This window comes from Lonchura striata, chromosome 1, assembly GCF_046129695.1.
Source record: "Lonchura striata isolate bLonStr1 chromosome 1, bLonStr1.mat, whole genome shotgun sequence".
NCBI lineage: Eukaryota > Metazoa > Chordata > Aves > Passeriformes > Estrildidae > Lonchura > Lonchura striata.
Window position 1 is genome coordinate 117,217,585 of NC_134603.1, and position 21,155 is coordinate 117,238,739.

General features: G+C 38.1%; 1 long non-coding RNA gene across 1 annotated transcript in view; it reads left to right on the forward strand.

The window, feature by feature from the left end:
• LOC110473736 (uncharacterized) overlaps positions 1-21,155 on the forward strand; it is a 168,292-nt gene that overhangs the window by 45,297 nt on the left and 101,840 nt on the right. Inside the window, exon 3 of the long non-coding RNA XR_013340903.1 lies at positions 12,555-12,652. This is a non-coding gene — a long non-coding RNA (uncharacterized LOC110473736). The remainder of the gene's footprint in view (positions 1-12,554; positions 12,653-21,155) is intronic.

Here is a 21,155-nt window from a genome sequence, read left to right on the forward strand (position 1 = left end):
CAACATTGGTGCAAATTGAATTATTAGACCACTAAAAATTACAAACTTTGACCAAAACACGTGACTTCAGCAAAGCTTCTTCATTGAGGAGTCTTGAGTTTTGTTTTCGTTGATTTACTTGTATGTTTGGTTGGGGGGTTGGGTTTTTTTTTGTTGTTTTTTTTTTTTATTTTCAATATAGCAAAGTGTTTAAGATTTATTGATAGTGTTAAATGAAAAGTTAATTTAATTTTTTTTCACAGGTACCTCAGTAAAAGCAGGCTTGATGATAATGATTTTCTCTCTTGTGTAAGTAAAAATAATTGTGTGAATGAAATGCCTTCTACTGTCAGTACAGCACTTCTCTCTGCTGTGCTGCTTGCAAAGTGGACATTGTATTACTGTGCTCCTATTTAAATTATTTTTGAGGTTTTTCTAATTAGTTGTGAAACCTCTTCTCTGCTTTCCTACAACAATAACAAAAACTTGGCAGATTGGAAAAGTGTGTGCTGTATACTATTTTTTCACCCTTCTAAAATTAAATTAAATCCACTCACCATAGCAAAAGAGCCCTCAGGCATAATTCTACATGCTATGTATTTGCAGTATTAAATATTCAGTATTTTTTATTTTAAAAGCATATTTTTTAGAATTGTCATAAACTTCCCTACTGAGCCATATTTGGGGCTGAATTTAACTTAGTTTTAATCCAGGTTGTCAAAACTAAGCTTTCCATATTCATTAGTCTTTCTGATATATAAAAAACTCAGTTGATATGGAGGGGAATTTTTAAGTAGCATTTTCTATCTGAGCTTACATCCAAGTGTTCTTTTTACATAATGTAGAAAAGTGAAAAAATGAGTAAATTAGTCCAAGAAGTAGCATAGGTCCAAGATACTCATGAGCATTCATTATTCTAAGCCATTGACTGTTTGCTTGGGTCAGTCTGATCTATACATTTCATATATTCTCTTGAATGACAGTCACTCCAGTATTCATATCAGAATCAAACATACACATTTAGAACCATAAAAAACTTCAATTATAAAATAAATTCCATACACTGAATACATAATATCTATTGCTAAGTTTGAGTCACGCTTGACCTTTATTTATATGGCTAATTTCAGTATGCATATTATGCATAGATTTGAAAATTTGCTTTCTGATTTCCTCTAAGTATCTTCCCGATACCATATTAGATGGATTTTAGGAGCCATAAGAAGTGTGCTAATTATCATCTTTGAAAAAAAAGACTGCTAAACAAGGATATGACTTGGGTACAATTCCGTTAGTGACAGCAGAACTTGTGTACACTCTCCAGTTAGAATGAGCAACCCTACTGTCTTTTGCAAGGATGTATGTCATGAATTTTGAATGCCTAATGTACAGAAGAGTAGTTTAATATTACATCAGAAAATACCTCTTTATGGTAGCTCATAAATTGCCTCATTGACAAATTTCCAAGTTAAAAGTATGTGAACAGAAGCCATCTTGAGTAAAACTTTTTTTGTGTGGCTACTTTTTTCACAGGATCACAGAACATGTCAGGTTGGAAGGGACCACAGTGGATCATCTGTTCCAGCCTCCCTGCTCGAGCAGGGCCATGCTAGAACACATGGCCCAGCATTGTATCCAGGGAGGTTTTGAATATCTCTAGTTGTGGGAATCCAGGGCTTCCCTCTGGCTGCCCTGGAAGGCCTGGGACCCTGACAGGGGGTCAGGAACTCCCCTGTACAGAGCCCCGAGAGACACTATCTCTGATCTCTGTTCATGGAAAAGAGTTTTCAATCTTACAGGATGAATTACAAGCTCTGAGTGTTTGATATAAGTAATAATTAAGTGTGGCACAAGTGCAAAAGTAAAATTTTAGGATTCTAGATTAGGGGTCCAAATGGGACAAGATGGAGGAAATTTGGTGTACCTTGTCCTTTTTCTCCTTCTTTATACCCTCCATGTTTCACTGTAGTATTGGCATTTTTCTATTGGTTTAGGCTGGGGATACACTGTTCAACATAGATGATAGATATTGGCACATTATTGTAAATACAGCACAGGTAGTTTCTGGTATATTTTTGTAACATCCCACTGAGGGGCAGAGCCCCACATGCTGCCCTGCAGGACAGACCTGTGGCAGGGCAGCAGAACATGTTAGAGATAAGCAAGAATAAACAACCTTGAAAACCAGCACAGACGAATTATGACTTCTTCTTTGGAAATGGGGCAGAAAGACAGAGACTTCCTACAATCTCAGAATCATCAATACCTCAGATTCTGACATCTAGTGAGGGGCATTCCACACCCTGTCAGGGCAGTCTGTTCCAGTGCTATCACTGTAAAGACGTTCTTCCTCATGTTCAGGAGGAACTTCTTGTGCATCAGTTTCTGCATCACTTCTTGTGCCTCACTTGGCACCACCAAGAAAAGTCTCCATCCTCTTGGCACTCGCCTCTTTAGATACTGGCAAACATTGATGAGGTCCCACCTCAGCCATCTCTTCTTGAGACTGAACAGGCTCAGCTCCCTCAGCCTTTCCTCCTAAGGCATATTTTCCAGTCCCATTATGGGACTGGAATAATGGAATAATGGCTTTAAAACTTTAATGACAGCATGTTCCAGGTTCCAGAGTGCAGCAGTGACCAGGGTACTGCAGGCCAGGAGATCAAGGACCTTGTCGGACAGGGTCTGTCCCAGTGCCCGTGGCAGCAGAGTAGGGCAGGCACAGAGGTGATGGATGGCTGGATCCCACCATGAGTCGAGATCAAAAAAGAAATCATCCTCAAATGTTCTTCATTTGTGGCTTTCTATCCATCTGTAGCAAGAAGTAGAAAATATTTAAGTGTGATCCCACTAGAAAATTGATATGGAGATTTGAATCTTTCCTAGTATTAGCTTACTTTGAGATGATGGTAATTTTTTCACAATGTAAAGTGATAGACAGAGACGTTAAGTCAGAGACATTTACACTTTGTAAATATATAAAACTGAGCTCTCATTTGCAAGTTCTTACCCATTTTTATTTGCTGACCACAGAGGAAATTGTAGAAAGGATAAGATGGTTTTATTTGGTGAGTTTCTTTTCATTAAATTCTCCTTTTAGAGTAAAATATAAACATGTGAAATTGAAATCCTCATTATAGGTATAATTTTATTACAGTAGCAAACACTGAACAATATTGATGCTGCATAAAATAAAGATGAACCTCTCTCTAAGGATCTTATATCAAAATTTCATTCTATAATGCTGGGTCTTACACTATCCAGTTCAATTCATCCATCTCCTGCCATCATCTTGATGTGCTCTGAAATTGCACCAAAATATAGCTGGTCACAAATTTCACACTTACCACTTTACACAAGTGAAAGGTCAAGGGCTTACAACAGTTGAGCAGCTCCTTCTCAGTACCACAAAGCACAGACAGGCATGAAAGTGACTGCAGGTCAGATCAGCTGTAATTTACACTAACTGTGTAAGTCCACACAGATCCATCCCACTACCCTCACAAAGCAGAGTATGTAAGTTTGAGCATTTATCATTTGTCTCATATCTCATCTGCTCTGTGCAATGTTGGAATCAAATATACAAGCACACTTTCATTTAGTGCCATTCTTTTATTTTCAGAATAAACAAGCATTAAGTAGCTCTTCCAGTAGAAATACTTTTCATATTTGGAGGGATTAGTTTAACTCCTAAGACAGAACTGAGATTTAAACCAGCCAGCTAATCAGGAGAGGGAACTAGAAGTGGTCTAGTATCTTGCTGAAAAGGCTGCTAGAGAGAAAATATCAAATTACATATTCAGTACATTCTAATATCTGAAAAATAGGCATTGTGTCTAGTCTACAATGAGAAATTGTACTCAGTCTTGGTCTGAATATTATAATATAGGCTACATAAAACCTAAAATGTGCTGATTGAACTCCCTCAAATCATATTACCAGATCCCATTTCAGCAGGCAGCACTGGTCGGCAGGAAGTACTGGATTTATGTTTTGGGTTTTTTTTTACAGGAATCTAACAGTGTAGGACTTCTATCATTTTAGTATTTACAAGTGAAAGGACTGAGTTTTGTACATCTCCCAGATAGAGAGAAAAAGCAAATTAATGTTGATGACTTAGCTTTCATTCCTGAATAAACTAAAAACAGCTACTTAAAAAAAAAAGAAAGCAAACCAAAACCAGAAAAACAACAAACCACCAACTTCTAATGTGTAGCTTCTTTACAAGTTGGTTTTCTCCTACAAAGGTCTCAGCTACAGATTCACAATCATTCTTGGGCAAGAAGAAATTAAGATTTCTTTGTCCTGAAATAAATCCTATTAATCTCTTTTATTACTTTTATTTAGAACTGGGGCTGTTAATGTTCCAATTATCAATTAATTTCTTTCCTGAATTAACTGTCATATTTTAAAAGGAATTTAAATATATGATGTACACAGAATAATAGTTTTTTAAAAATAATCCCTTTTTGGGTACACCAACTCTTTTGTTTGTTTTCTAAATTTGACACTCAAGTCAAACAACTGGTTTTCTTTCTTGCATGGTTTACCCAACAGTGCAATTCAGCAAATCAGTTTATTCCTGATAAACAGAATCCCTTTTGTGGATATCCTGTTTTTGCTATCAGTGGCCTACTAGAAACACACTTAAAACTGGCATTTGTGCAAGCAGTTCCATAGTTACTATTATCAGACACTAGATTTTTTTTTTTAATTTAAATAACTTTAAATGTTATGATATACCAACAAGTTAATTTTTACATAAGCCATGCAAAAGGCACTTCAATTATTTTTTAAATGAGAATGGATTATTCCCCCATATCTAAACTACCTCTGAGTACCAATAACAATAATAGTTTAAACTTTCAATGCCAAGGTCTGGTAAAAAATGAGTTTAGAGTCAGTTGCAATTATTTTCTTCGTATGTACCACATTCAGTCTGTCCATTGCATAACACTTAAAAATTCTGTTCAGGTAGAATATATTTATTTTGTCTTGAACACAAAAATTATATTGAGATATCTTCAGATGTGATGTTGTCATAGACTATGTCACAGCATCTTTGGACTATGGCATTATAAATCAATAATGGTGAATCTTGGCTTTTTATGTAATTGGACACAGTTGGGGAATGTGTAAGAATAGCTACAATGTACTACATGCACAGCTGGAATAGTTGCTGGGAATAGATATCAACAGGAAAAAAGCTGAAGCCATCATCAAAAGCAAATCACAACCAGGTATTCTGGCACTGATGTCTGGAACTCAAGAAGTACTGGATTTTTTAAAGCACAACTGTCCATCTTTCACATCAAAATAGTGGAATAAATACATGTAGGAAAATATTTCCTAAGAGAACAGCACAAGGATTTGCCTCAGGTTGTTGCTCCACTCAATGAGAACTTGACTAAAATTCAAATTGTGAAATAATAAATTTGACATAAATTAAAAGTTTATTCTTTGCCTCCCAGTGCGTGCAGTAACTCACAGCCAAACACCAACAAACAAATTGGCAGCTGGTGTTTTAGTCTGTGAGGTGTTAGACATCTGGTCCCACAAAATGAAACATTTATTTGATTTGTCTTAAGTATGTAAGTTAAGAGATATCCAATATGCAAAGGCCTTAAGACTTTGCTTTCAGAATCATGAAACTCCTTTTTCTTGAAATTTCATCAAGAGTATACGTGCTCATTACTATGTATTCATCTCTGCTAAGTCAGATGAGGAAATTCAGAATAAAAGTTGTCTTCAGAAATTCCCATATGGTTTTGAGTAACAGCTGCTATAGCAGAAGCCAAGAGGCACACTCAGCTTTATATAACACTACCTACATGGTGCTTTCTGTTCCAGGGTTGCTTTCATTTGTTCCCTTCCTTGCAACTGGTCCCGTCAGTTCAAATATCCAAAGGAATTCCTTTTTTCATGAAATTGAATTGCTAATGTTTTTTTCAGTATTCCTGATGTCCAATGATAGTAGGAGTTTATCAGAAAAGTTTTGTCACTAATTTTGGCTTCAGCAACAATATAATTGGAAAATATTATCTATCCTTCATATGACACTGAAATGGTTGAATACCAACCTAATATTAACAAGAGAAGCCAAAATCTACCAAGAGCATTTAATGCTGTCCAGAACATATCATTTGCCTAGGAATGTTTCAGTGTTAGATGATAAGTTACAACTAAAACAAATTGCCCAAAATGAGACTTAAAAGAGCAAAAAAATTCTTCTTTGGTAAGATTTGCCAGTGCTCTGTATGTATTCTTCATGCTCAGAATATTGGATTGCATAGGAGGACATTGGTTGTACCCTGGCTTTCTAATACCATAGGCATTCCCACAAAGCAAAGCAAGGGCTTCTTACAGTGGCTTTCACTGAGGTTCTGTGGAAATTAAAGGCTTGGCTGTTTCCATGCATGCAAGTCAAGCCCACAGGCCCTGAAAAGCATTCTGGGACACTGCCCTTCTCTAAGGCTCTTAGGCTTATTTGCATGAAGTTATCTAATCTTAGCCAGGAGTTTTTTGCTAATGTGAATTATCAGTTAATAAAAGCTCACTTACTAGTGAGGAACAAAAGTTTGTATATTTCAAAATGACAGTGGAACAAAGGTAATCCAAATTCCAAATGCCAGTGTGTTTGCAAATAAATTCCATGTAATTTACAACTAGAGATATCCAAAGAAGTTCATTTCATGGTTATCCCAAAGTATACTGCAGGGCAGAATTAAGATTGTTCATTTCATGAACTGGTTGTGTTTTTTTTCTTAACCTTATGCTAAACTTGGAATCCTTTCAGAGGAACTACAGGTTTGATTGGTCTTTACAGTGTGCAGGGGCCATAAGACACCATGCATATCTTCAGCTCCCCAGTGTGTTTGCTCTGGAGACAGGATACAGAAAAAATCAGATTACTCTCAGTTCTGTTGCCTACACAGAAGTGTCACAAATCTAAAGAATGATGATGGGTTGTAATTTGCTATAGAAAAATGTCTTCTCTGGGTTAAGTGAACTATTAACATTTTCCACAAAACTCACAAAGCATCCGTTTCCAAGTGGAAAACAGTCAAGTCTGCCAATATTACATTAAAGTGCTTCAATTAGGAGACTGTCACTTATCATAACAACATGGCAGAATATAATAGGCTACTGCAAAGATGGTCTGAGGCAAGAAAATGAGTACTTAAGTAGAGGCGTTCAAAGGTAATAGAGAGATCAATACATAGTAAAGTTAGCCAGCAGCCTAGAACTGTAGGGGAAAACTTAAAAAGGAAACAAGTGATGTTTTTGAAAGCCTCTCTTTTGCAGTAAAATTCCAGAAGCCTCCTCTGCTGTTTTCACAATAATGCTTTGATTACATGGTTAGCTCCCAGTACCGTGCATTAACCATATTTAGTTTTCATCAGGGCCCAGCAAGGGTTAGAGGGCTCCTTAGGGGAATGGAGCAGGGCAGGGGTTCTGTCAGCCAGGGGCCACCCTGAGCAGGGCTAGCCCAGAGGTAGAGCCAGGCCCAACCAAAAGTCGTAATCACCAGGCAAGTTCATGATAATGAAGCAGGTCTGAGGTCAAGCCAGGAAGTCAATCTGCAGGTCAGAGTCAGGTCCAGGGATGGCTGGGCACAGCCCATGTTCAAGCTGGGAAGGCAGTTCATGGGGCAGCTGGACACAATGAAGGTTCAAGCTGGGAAGGCAGGAGCACAGAGCAGCTCAGGAAAGAGGAAAATACTCAGGGCTGAGCTTAAGTAGATCATTTGGACTTGTGGGTGTGTGTGGGGATTCCAGCTGAGGCAGGCCAGGGCCGTTTTGTCTATTAGTGCACTCAGGCTGTGTGTTACCTAAAATTCTGCTGCCTCCTGTGTTTATTACATCTGACAAAATTTTTCACCCGTGTACTAAGGTAGGAATATTTCAGCTGGTTTTGCTATGTTTGCACTGGAGCTTGAGTACTTCTTAGCTAGATTCTTTGGAGGATTAAAATATGTCAATTTTTTTTTCACACAGGAAGGCCTTTTCTCAAAAACAGTCCTAAAATCTGCATCTAAAATATTCTTTCTCTGCTCTGTTTAAATTGTCAATGAAATGGTACAGACTGGAAGGACGAGATGAGAAATAGACATGACCAGACAGAAGCAGTTGTAAGTCTTGGACTCAGACACTAAAGGCAGGAATTAACTGTCTAAACACAAGTACTTTCCATTTGAGGTGCCCTAGAGTGTCCAAAATATCCACACATATGATCTTTGCCAACAGGCTTTAAACCAGGTACGTCAGGGGATGGTGATGACAGCTTGCAGATAAGTGAGGGAAGAGCAGTTGGGGCAGTAAATACATGGGACAGGGTGACAGGAGCAAGAGAGCCCTCAGGAAAGATAAGACAGGTTAAAAGAAGGTTTGCCTCAAGTGTTGTGCACAAATGCACAGTCTGGGAAGCAAACAGGAGGAGGTGGATCTCTGTGTGCAGGTGCAGAACTGAGGCAGCATAAGAATAACTGAGATGTGGCAGGATCTCTGCATTGTAAGGAACACAAAAATTCTTTAGGAACAACAAGCAGCAAGGACAAGGAGGAGGGGTGCTGTCTGTGAGGAAGCAGCCTGGATGTATTGAGCTCGTTTGTGGAGCAGCAGGTAGGGTGATTGAGGACTTGTGAGCCATGATCAGAGGAAAAGCTGGTAAAAGCAATGCTGTAGCAGGAATCTGCTACAAATCACATAGTCAATATTGGGAAATAGATAAAGTTTTCTTTAAGCAACTCAAGAAAGTCACCAGATCACCAACCTTTCTTCATACAGATTGCCACACTAGCACTGAAAGGGTTCTGGTGGGCAGTAGTCCAAATGCATTGGTAGATTTTAAGGAGTGTAGCCACTAGATCAAAGTGTGAAATTCTCCTCTGCCACTTTTTGGGGCTGCCTTCAGTTTTGGGCTCTCCAGCAAAAGGAAGATGCTGGTAAATGTCAGCAAGTCTAGCAGAGAGCTACCAAGATGGTCAGGAGGCTGCAGCACATGTCTTGTCAAGAGAACCTGAAGGGACTGTGCTTCTTTAGAGAGCAAGATTGTTTAGGAAAGGCGTGGGGCATCTAGTAGAAGCTTTCTGATATCCAAGAGGTAGTTTTTAAGAAGGTAAATGCAATTTCTTTGTTAAGGAGCACAGTGGGTGAATGAAAGCTATAAATTGAAATAGGAAAGGTTATAGATTATAGGAAGTAAGGAAAGATTATTCCACTGTGAGAATAATTGAGCATTGAAAGAGGGGCCCAAAGAAATTATGAAATCTCCATCCTTGAAGGTTTTGAAGACCCTCTGGACCCTGCAAAGTCAGAGCAACATCCTCTGAAGGCTGTGCTGATCCTTTTTTCAGCAGGGTGTTGGACTGAAGACCTCTTGAGGTTCCTTCCAGCTGGAAAGACATACAGTTCTATTATATATGGTATATATGTACATGTATATGGTGCAGAAACCATAGGAGACACTAGACCTTCTGGTGCTCTTCTGGTGAATATATGGTATAGGGAAAACCCAAAGGCATGTCATATGGCTTTAAGGATTGTGTTCAGATGAAAGAAGATCTGTTTGACTTTGAAAAAAAGCTAGATTGCATGCTTATCTTCCCACAAGAAGTGAAGTTTACACAGAGGAGTATATGCCTTCCTCTTCTTTTTCCATCTTTTTTTCTCTTTTTATCTGTTTTATAATTTTAGATTTAATTTCAGGGAAGTTTTTCATTATGGTCTTTTGACCAGATGCAAAGACTTTTCTGGCAATTCCCAACAAGAAAATTGTCTTTTCAAAATGCTGTTCAAATTAAGGAACATATTTCATGGTAATATCAGGACATTCCTGATTAATTTCAAGTCTGTACAATAACAGACACCACTGAGGCTAAAAATGGAGAGAAGAGTAAAATGGACTTAAAATGTTCAATCCTATAAGTTATAATCCAATGGAAAATATAGTCTAATTTATGATACTACTGCAAACAGCTCACACTCAAATGTTCATTCTTCTTTTATTTAAATGCTATTGGGCATGTGGTCATATGTTGCTACATTAAAGATGTGTCTGATACATTTTCCTTGCTTCAGGTCTTGTCCAGGTTGAGATTTCATGTTCACATCCCAGTATATACAAGTGAGATGGGTAATTACTTCCAAATTATTTTTGTAATTTATGAAAATATAAAGGTGATAAAATACAGAGCAGGGATTTTCTAACTTCAACAAATTTAAACAGCTCAGAGCAGATCAAGTTTTGTTATTGCTATATATATATTATGCTCTAGTCCTGCCTGTTAAATTCAAACCAAGTGGAAGGAAAGGATGAATTTGCATATCCATTTCCATTCAGGTTATGGACTTTTAAATCCATGTTTCTTGTGTCTATAGACTAATGAGTGCATCTTTATAGAGGAGGCTTAGTATGTCAATGCATTTGGAATGTCCAGAGTTTTGTTCAGAATATAATATTTTGAGAGCCATTTTTTTCAAGCATAGTGTAATAGGCTTTAACTTTGCTAAGCTTTTCTGCCAGGCCTCCAGTGCCCTGCTGTTCTATTATATTGAACTTGTAAGCAGGATGCTCTGCCAGGCTCACCCAGATTACTGCTGCAATAAGGGCCCTGCTGAGTGACTAGTGTCATGATAAGTGCTAGGGAGGGAGTTCACCATCTTGGCATACTGTTCTCATCTTATTAAATTCAGCTTTGTGGAAGCAGGGAGCCTGCCTCTCGGCCTCACTGGCTCTGGCTCAGTCCAACTGCTACTGTCAGACAATATGAAAATAGGAACCACCACAGCTAATGGCAGGTGCTGCACCACCATAGCTGAGGTAAAAAAAAAAAAAAAAAAAAATAAAAAAAAAAAATCTTTTTTTCTTTTTCCTTTTTTTTTAATAGGCACTTGAACTGGATTGATTTGGAAACATTTAGCTATTTAATATAGCCTCAACAAATATTTGTTGAGATACTGTTCTTTTTGAATATTTTCTGTCTACTTTATATAGTTTCCTTTGTTCTTGCTTGCTTACTTACATTAAATGTAATGTAGCAAAACCCCTGGAACAGGTCTGATATCATTCAGATTTAGCAAAGGATGGTATTGTAAAGATATGGTCCTGACATCCCTATTCAGACAAAATTCCCTACTGCGTCCTGCCTGAGAAAAAATTCCCAAATTCCAGTCTTGGATTACTGCTGGAGGTGAAGTGAGTTAGCTGTTCCTCCCCCCTAAACTCAGTAACCCCTTCTTGCCTAATTCTCAAATTTCTCTTAAAAATATAACCATTAGTTTTGGGTGGAAGATTCAGAAACTTCCCAATGCCCTGAAACGACCAGCTGTGATTTGAGTATAAACTATGCTCCTGAATGCAGCAGGAAAAGTGCAACATTCATAGAGAGGAGAGAGGAAACAAGGGAATATATGTTTGCAAGCCATACCCATGGAGAGAAAGAAAATTAAAATCACTCATTTTGTAGTATGAATTGCAGTAAAGCACACCTTAGTTCTGAATCAGAGGGTATTTGGCCATCTGTTTTTGAGCCTAAGGCTCTTTTAAAAAAGAGTTTTCCAAGGGCTTGTGGAAGGATAGATAAATTACTTCTGCATCTGCTGGTGTCTGAGCACATACAGACTCTTGACATCAGCAAACATGTTGTTTCTCACTGTTCAACAATAAATGTTCAAATAACCCCATCATTGTCACTTCAGCATTTTGTAAATTGAACATGAACAACAGATGCAGTAACCTTTCTGACAGAAATATCGACAAGGTCTAGCTACAGAAGTCACCTTATAGCAAAACCAAGTTGGGATCAATAGAAAATCCAGGTTTTCAACTGAATTTGTGGCAGGAGTTGCTAAGTCTGGCAGGTTGCATTTCAGCAGCACACTTGTTGGCGATGTCAGTCTTCATAAGAGTGACAGGTTTGATTAGACTCTTTGAGAGAGGCTGACTCAAAAATTCAGACAAAATAACCTCTTTCTGCCAATTTGCAATATCACATTCACAATCCATTCCAGACTCATCAAAGCTAAGGAATAAAGGACTTAATAATTTAATCCCCCCTGAGAAAATGAATAAGAGAATTATGTCTCGTAAAAGTGTGATTTTTTTTTTTACTTGAAAAAGAAGAGTGGAGAACTATTGGTGGAACTGATTACCATGAATGTTGTGTGTCAGACCTTTCAAACACCAGGGAATTTGCATGTAAGAGAATTCTTATCAAAATTCAAGGGCAAATGAAAGGATAAAGCAAATCTATATGATCGTGTTCATATGTAAGGCAAATCTAATTTGTTAACACTTGTTTTTCATTTCTATATCACATTCAAAGCTGTAATTTTTAAAGATTTTCAAATCTTCTTTCTGAATCACAGTTTTTTACTTTTTTAGAAAATTCCTTGGTCTTTCTTGTTATCCTGATTCACTGTGCTGTAACTGGGGTGAGCATGGGTGGAGTGGATTTTTTCTTGCTCTGATCACTGTGTGATCCACACAAAGTAAATTGTCAAGAAAAAAAATTATTCATTTAGAAGAGGTTTGAACCTTAACTTTCCTCTTTTTTTCCATCTCTTTTACTATAGCCTTAAAAAGTTCAGTTGAAATTTAGAAAACTGCAGCTAGTGAGTGAACTACAGTGGAACAGCTGCTGGAAACTGTCCAGGAGAAGTGTAACCAAGAGGTAAGTAGAGAATGCTAACAATCTGAAGTTTTGCATTGCATGAAATTGGTTTCATTTTGTTTTAAGTTGAGAAAAAAACAAGATCTCAAACTTAGATCTTTGCTACTGAATCCAGTCTTGGAATCAATAAATGTGGGATGATTCTGGAAGTATTTTATGAGGAATGCGTGGAATCTACTCCATCTTAGAAATGACATTGATTTCTGGCCATTGTGCTTGACAACATGGAACAAAGAAAGTGTTTGTTGCTGCAAATCAAACAGATTTATTTTTGGTTTTCATGCTATAATTGAAGTGATTCAGTGGGGAGTTTCTCCTCTGTCAGATTCTGAGGGATTAAATGGCCTTGGGACATGACCTCTCTTTGAGGCAGAACATCAATTCAGGATTCAGTTTTTCATATTTTTCTTCATTTTAATATGGAAGAAGAATGCCTCTGAGATATTCCAACTGAAAAGCAAAATTGTAACATATCAGAGCTGGAACCACTCTTCTCTGCAGTAAATCTGGACCTTGCAACTCATTTCCACCCTCAGAGATTTAGCAGCTAAAGAGTTTAGTACTTTTAAATTACATCAATCAAGTGGGCAGGGCATTAAGGTGGGCTGATAAAAAAATTCACACTGGTCTTCCATTCATCACATAAAAGTAACATGGAGCACTTTACCAAAGACAAGACCTTATCATCACTCTTCAGGCATCCTTTGTTCTGGTTAGCTGACAAACTTTTTGCAAAAGGCTTTTGCCAAGTACATCAGATATACACCAGCTGTGTAAACCCAGGCTTGTCTGTAGTATATTGGGAGAAGTTACAAACATAAAAATCTGAACAATGAGCCAATCATGTAATTTTTTTTAATTAAGTCAATTAATTTTTTAAGTAAGTCAAGTAATTTGTGCTTGGGGGTTTATTTATTTATTTATTTATTTATTTATAACTGTATGAGAAAAGCATTTTTGATTTGACAGTCTGGAGATAAATATACCCTTGCAATGTTTGTAGTAGAGACACTGAATTGTCATGCTAATGCAGAAGAGTAAAAGAGAAAAAAAAAATTATCTATTTTCACTTTCTATTTTGAATGAAATGTGAAAAATAAACAAACAGCACAGATGGTGAAACTGTTTAATTTTTTAATACTCTCCCAGTGTTAATCATTTCCAACACTTAAAACAGCATGATAGCAACATATATTAAAATATGTTATTTTATTTAAATAAAAGCTTATTAAGCAGATGAGCAATTCACTATTTTCAGCAAAGTCAAATCTAAAAAAATATTTTTTGGCACATAATCAGTTTAATTTTTGCTGCATGAATATTAGACAATATGTTCAAATGCTGAATCTGGCAGAATCTTATTGCTGTCTACTGTGGATAGCATAGCTGAAAACTTGTAGTTCAGTATGTTCATTTCTTTTTCTTTATTAATTTGCCAAGTAAGTGTAGACAAGCAGAACTAGAATTCTCAGTAAGTCTCTTCATTGTTTTTCAGTATTCTCACAAATGGAACACAAATTTTGGAGAGAATCCCAAATGGCAGGTGCTGACACTAAGTAGAGACAGGAACAGCCTTCTTGTTAACATATTATCTACTCCTCACCTACCACTGCTCTGTTACAAAACTCATTGACAATGAAAGCTAAATGAAGTAACTGAAAACTAATTCAGTACTGTTACAAATATTTCAGATAGCTTTCTGCAGCTTGGGAGCAAACAAGCAAAGAAATCTTCTCTATGCCTAGCCCTGTTGGATAATATCCAAGCTGCTATATTTAAAGCAAATTTAAAGCATTCTTTGCAAAAGGTGGTGTCCTGGAGTGCTGAACTGGGGAAACAGAAAGACAGATGGAGGAAATCAAATTAATCAGGTACTGCTGCTTGCAAAAGGAATTGAATGAGGTGGACAAGTAGTTGATATGACCTTAGTAGAACTATTTTGCTGTGTAACAGAGTCATTAATAAATTTTGTAATGTTAGGGTTCTATATGTTAAAATTTATCTAAGTAGTCTCATCGCAATATAATCTCTAATTTATTTATTTTCAAAAGTTAGAAGGAATATATTAGTTTATGCAGTGTTGCAAGTAGTTTAGGTGATGATATTTATTTATATTTAAACTTTTCACTGTTCTTCCCCTCCTCCTGTCAAATTCCAGAGTGTGCCCATTGTTGTCATAGTCTGAAGAGCCAAAGAGCTTTTAATGCATAATATCAAAGACAGCTATGTGGCAGTGACTTTTAAGATATCTGAAGGATATCTTTTTATTTAGGGGTCTCCATGAATGTTCATTCTGATACGTTACCGATTGTGCTGTCAGTTCACAGAACTTTCTTTTTTATTTTCTCCTTTAACTTGAGGATTAAATTTCAATATTAGTCTGAAGAAGGTAATGTCTCAGTGTTCATAACCCTTTTTGGAGCTATAACCCTCTGGTAGATACCTTGTGAGTTTTGCTGGGTAAATACAAAACTGCAGTATTAGCTTGCTTCTAGGCAACTGAAATAGGGAGGAGAGGGTGCTTGTACCCCCTTAGGGGTAGGCACATACTGCACTGCCAAGATTTTCCAAAATAGTGGCTGAAGGTGTTTTGGCTGGTGGGTGCCACAGCTGAGATAGCTTATAAAGAGCCTGATTTTTGGAAAATAGCCTTTGAAACTAGGTCTTTAACAACAAGGCTCTAACACTCTCAGATTTCTGGCGGTGTACTGCCTTGTTTTCCTCCTTAATTTTTGTAGCCCTCACTGTGGTCCATCTCTGGTGACTATCACAAAGGCCATCTACATTGAATGTTAATTTAAGTGCTACTCGCACTCACATCCTTTACATAGCAGCCACAAGAGGGGGATGTGGAACATTCACAGAATATTAGGGTTTAGTCCTCTCAGTTTTCAGTGTTATCAATACTTTCTCTGATTTTTACCACTTTTAGCAGCTGGCTTATTTTTCTGGAGATCACGGCTTGCAACAGTTTATTTTAGTTACGAGAAACCTTTAGAGAGGGTTCAGATGGAAATATTACGTCGCCTAAATTTGACCCTCTTTTGCTCTTCAATAGAACAGTTACAGCTGTGTAACACTTTCAGAGAGCTATGCAGCTATCTCAGCACAGAAAAAGGGGTTAATGGAACAACATGGTTTTTATTCCAATAAACAAATTCTAATTGATACATAGATTGTAATCACAGGAAACTTTTTTTACAGCAGCTGTGCTGTAATGGGCTATTTTAGGGGCAGAGTAGTACATACTGTATAAAATTTGTACATGAGGGCAAAAGGAATAGACAATTGCTTTTGGGGACTGTGTAGATTAGTACATTATTGCATACTAACAAAGTGCTAATTGCTCCTTTTGACCACGGGCCCAGTTTACAGAGCTTTAGCACAAATGTGTCCTGTACACTAAATTATAAAACTAACACTGCATTATTTCTCTCTACAGCTTGAAAATTCTTGCAAATTGCCCAGGTTGCAAATCCTGCATTTGTTTTGTGGCAGTTATAGTGAAAGCAAACAGTTTAATTATATTTATATAATTTTAAGATTGTTTTAATACAATCTTGTATACAATCTTTAATACAATAACTTGTGCATAGCTACGCAAGTTATTTATGTTAGTCTACTTAGTACTTTAGTACTTAACGAAAAACAAATAGGTGTGAACTACTTTGAACAGGTTGTTGGTACTGATTTTATAGAACTTTTAAAATAGCAGCTGTTTAGAATAATTGCCAAGTAATTAATGATCATTTAATAACTGGGAAAAACAAAACCATGCAGAACAATCTCTCTTCTTTATCTTCATTGGAATCACACTCAGAATGTTAGATGTTTTAATTCAGAAATATAATATCTCATCTCTCTGCAACTTTTGTAGAAGTCCAGAATTATTTGCTCCCAGAGTCTTTCCACCCCTCTAACAGGATAGAAAGAAGCATTGCAACGAGACACATGCAGAGTCAATAGGAGACCTAATTTTCTTGGAAAGGCATAAATCTACAGTTGTCACTTTCATTCTGCTGCACATCATTTAAGCCTTTTGTGTACAAGTTCTTGATTTCGTTTTACGGCTAGCAGGGAAATTTGAAGATTGGGCTTATTTCACATATCTCGTTTGGTCCCTCTTGTCTTTTCATGCAAGAATTCATATTGGTCTGACACTCTCTGTATATAAGCAGCCTGGCACTAAGTGAATTTAACATTTACTGTAATTTAATTCTAGCTCTGCAGATTGTTCATTTTGGATCTTAAGAACTGAGTACTAGGAACTGAACCTGAGACTTCAGTCATGTGCTGTAGTATTAGAGGTTAGAGCATGCATCAAAGTATTTTACTAAGGAAGAGGTAAGGTAAAAGAAAAGAAGGTAAGGGAAAAGATACTGTAGGGAATAATCCAATTTTGTGAAAAAAAACAGACTAAAGTATTTCATAGGTTTTCCTTTCACACATTCCTAAAAAAATGTGAATACTGAATAACATGAATTCTACTCTCTAGTCTATTTTTATAATAAACAAGATGATTAAAAAAAAAAGACTAACTGAAAAGGACAGGTATGTGTCACCATGAGGGCACTCTGTGTCACAAAGCAAATATGCTTTAGTTCCAGCCAAAACAACCACCCACTCAGGGGTACTGAAGGGTAGGCATGCTGTTATGACCCAGATTCAAATGGTGAAAGTAGGAGTGAGAAAATGAAAGTGTTAATAATATTTCAAGTACAGAGAGAATGGGAGGAGAATTTCTGGGATTTCCCTTTCACTCCTATTCTCTCTCAAAAGGAAATCATGGACTTCCCTCAAAAAAAAAAAAAAAAAAAAAAAAAATTCTCTTCGGCTTGTCACCCAATGTTGAATATTTTGACTGAATAGTATGTGGCAGAACTGTGCACCTGTTCTGGCTGGAAATATATGTGTGAATACTGAAGAAGAATAGATTAATTGAGAAGTATAAAATATCTGAGGACTTGAAACTTTGACTAGTGCTGAAACATTTTTTGAAAATGGGAAAATATTTGTCATTTAACATACTGACATACTTCTTTGTTTTGCTGCAGCTGACATAAGTTTGAAAGACAATAAATCTGTTGCAGACATCAACGCCAAACCAGCAGCCTACCCCACCAAATAGCTTGCACAATGACATTGTAGAAAGGATGGAACATATGCTAACCATATTTCTGCAAAAACTTATTCTTACTCCTTGTTGTGCCTAATTCAGTTCAATATTATTAGAACAAACATTTTTATGTTGCTGAATTTATGTTGCGTATGTTGTATTTTACAGAAATATTAGGAAGGTCTCCAACTCAGATAGGCTTGGCACTGAAAGTGATTAAAGAGTTAACATTAGCAAATTCAATTGTTTTACAGTAGTTGCTTTTTTAGTTTTTATTTAAGTTTAATGATTGAGAAATCAAAGCTTTATCAGACTCTATCAGCTCCTATGTTGAACAACATTCATAGATACAAATTACTTGATTCATTGCAAGTATCTTGTAGGTAGATTCTCTATAATGGAAATAAGGATTGCAGCATCAAGGTCTCTGAAAACTTCCTATAGAAGTCCTGTGTTCAACCCATTTTCACATAGTAAGTGTAGGACAGTGAAGATAATCTTCTGATAATTCTCCCTTGAAATTGTTCAAACATAAGTGGGTTACAGGGCTCCCACTACTTGTTTTCTGTTAATGTTTACTTCCTTTGATGTAGGCAGCTTTTTGGTTGGAAAGAATGACAATCATAAAGTCATAGAATTAGTTAGGTTGGAAAAGATAATGAAGTTCAACTGCCAGCCCAGCACTGCCAAATCCACCACTAAGCCATGTTCCCACATGTGCCACATCCACACAACCTTTGAATACCCCCAGAGATGATAACTCCACCATTTCCTGGGCAGCCTGTTTCAATGCTTTGCAAACTTTTCAGTGGAGAACTTTTTCCTAATATCCAATCTAAACTTCCCCTAGCACAACTTGAGGACATATCCTCTTGTTCTATTGCTTGTTACCTGGGAGAAGACACTGACCCCCACCTGGCTACAACCTCCTTTCAGGCAGTTGTAGAGAGCAATAAGGCCCTGAGCCTCCTTTCCTCTGGGCTGAACACCTCCAGCTCCCTCAGCTCTATGAAAGCTCCTCATGGGACTTGTCCTTCAGAACCAGCTCTGTTGCCCTTCTCTGGATGCACTCCAGCCCCTCAATATCTTTCTTCTAGTGAGGGTCCCAAAACTGAACACAGGGTTTGAGCTATGTCCTTACAATGAGTACAGAGGAACAATCACTGCCCTGGTCCTGCTGGCTACACACTCTCTGACACAAGCCAGGATGCCATTGGCCTTCTTGGCCACCAGGACACACCCTGGCTCATGTTCAGCTGGGTGTCAAGCAGCACCCTCAGGTCATTTTCCACTAGACAGGTTTCCAGCTGCTCTTTCCCAAGCCTGCAATGTGCAATGGGGTTGTTGTCACCTAAGTGCAGGACCCAGCATTTCACCTTGTAGCACCTCACACAATTGGCCTTTTCCCATTATTCCAGCCTGTTCAGATCCCTCTGTAGAGACTCCCTACCTTCCAGCAGATCAGCACTCCTGCCCAACTTAGTGTCATCTGCAAACTGACTGAGGGTGCACTCAATCCCCTCCTCCAGATCATTGATAAGGAAATTAAACAGGACTGGCCCCAACAGTATCCTGAGGAATACCACTTGTGACCAGCTGCCAACTGGATGCAGCTTCATCCACTATATTTCTCTGGCTTTGGCCATCCAGACAGTTTTCTTTCCCAGCAAAGCATGCACCGGTCCAAGCCATGAGCAGCCAGTTTCTCCAGGAGAATGCTGTGGTAAACAGTGTTAAAGGCATTACCCAAGTCCAGGTAGACAACACCCTAGACAACAGCTTTTTGCTCAGCCATTAGCGTCACCACCATGTCACAGAAAGAGATCAGGTTGGCCAAGCAGAACCTGCCTTTCATAAATGCATCTTGACTGGGCCTGATCTCCTGGTTATCCTGTATGTACAATGGCCGTGTCATGAACCAGCGACATTGCTCATCACCAAGGTCAGGCCTGTAGTTCCCCATATCCCTCATCCAGAACATCTTGTAGATGGGCCTTGCATTTGCTAACTTCCAGTCAACCAGGACCTCCCTGCTTAGCCAGGACTGCTGGGAAATGGGTGGCTTGATGAGCATTTCCGTGAGCTCCCTTAGTGTCCTTGGGTGGATCCAATCTGGCCCCATAACTTCTATTTGTCTAAGTGGTGTAGCAGGTCACTAACCATTTCCCATTGGATTATGTCATTCTGCTCCCCATCCCCCTCTTCCAGACCAGGGGGCTGGGTACCAAGGGAATAACTGGTCTTGCTATTAAAAACTGAAACAAAGAAGACATTAAGTACTTCAACCATTAAGTACATCATCCTTTGTCACTATGTTTCCCCACACATCCAGTAAAGAATGGAGATTCTCCTTAGCCCTATTTTTTTTTTGTTGTTGTTTTTGCTGACATGGTTTTGGAAACATTTTAATGTTTTTTGTGGCAGTAGCCGGACCAAGTCTTAGTTAGGCTTTGGCCCTTCTGATTTTTTCCCTGCATAACCTCACAACATACTTGCAGTCCTCCTGAGTTGTCTGCCCCTTCTTCCAAAGGTCATAAACTCTCCTTTTTTTCTCCTAATTACCAGCCCTTTGTTTAGCCAGGGCAGTCTTCTCCCCTGCTGGCTCATCTTTTGGCCCAAGGGAACAACTTGTTTCTGCAACTTGAGGATTTCCTTCATGAAGGATGTACAGCTTTCCTGTACTCCTTTGTCCTTCAGAACTGCCTCCTTAGGGGCTCTGTAAACCAGGCTCCTAAGCAGGCCACAGTCTGCTTTCTGGAACTCCAAGTTAGCTGTTTTGTTGACCCCCTTCCTAACTTCTAAGAGAAATGAAAACCACTATTTTGTGATCTCTATGCTCAAGCCAGCCTCCAACCATCATGTCACCTACAAGCCCTTCTCTGTTCACAAAACAAGAAGTCAGTATGTGGTTGTTTGCTTACAATATTTAGAATTATTTCAATAAATATGACTTTTGTGCAAAATACAGATGATTTATTTACATTATCAGTTGTGCTTGCAGAGACACTCCCTTAATATAGAGCATAAATTAATTAGAACTGGGGCTCAGGGTTGACTCATTAGCCTGCTTTCCTCAGAAGCTTCTCAGTGTTTGCAGGAGAGGGTGATGGAAGGTTGAGGAGAAGGAGGAGCAAATTATCTCCTTTTGTGATGCCTCTTGTGAAGGCTTTTTCTCCCACTGACTGAGCACAGATATTGAAAGTCTGTTCTATCTCCCAAAAGTCTGATGTCAACATCAGATGCCATCCACAGCAACAACAGCAGCAGCCGCTGTGACAGCAAAAGGCAAACAGTGCAAGACGTAGCCAAAATGTTGAAGTCCCTGCTTCCCTCCTCAGGGCTAACAAGGCACGCAGAGACCTATATTCTGAACTTGGGACACAGCTG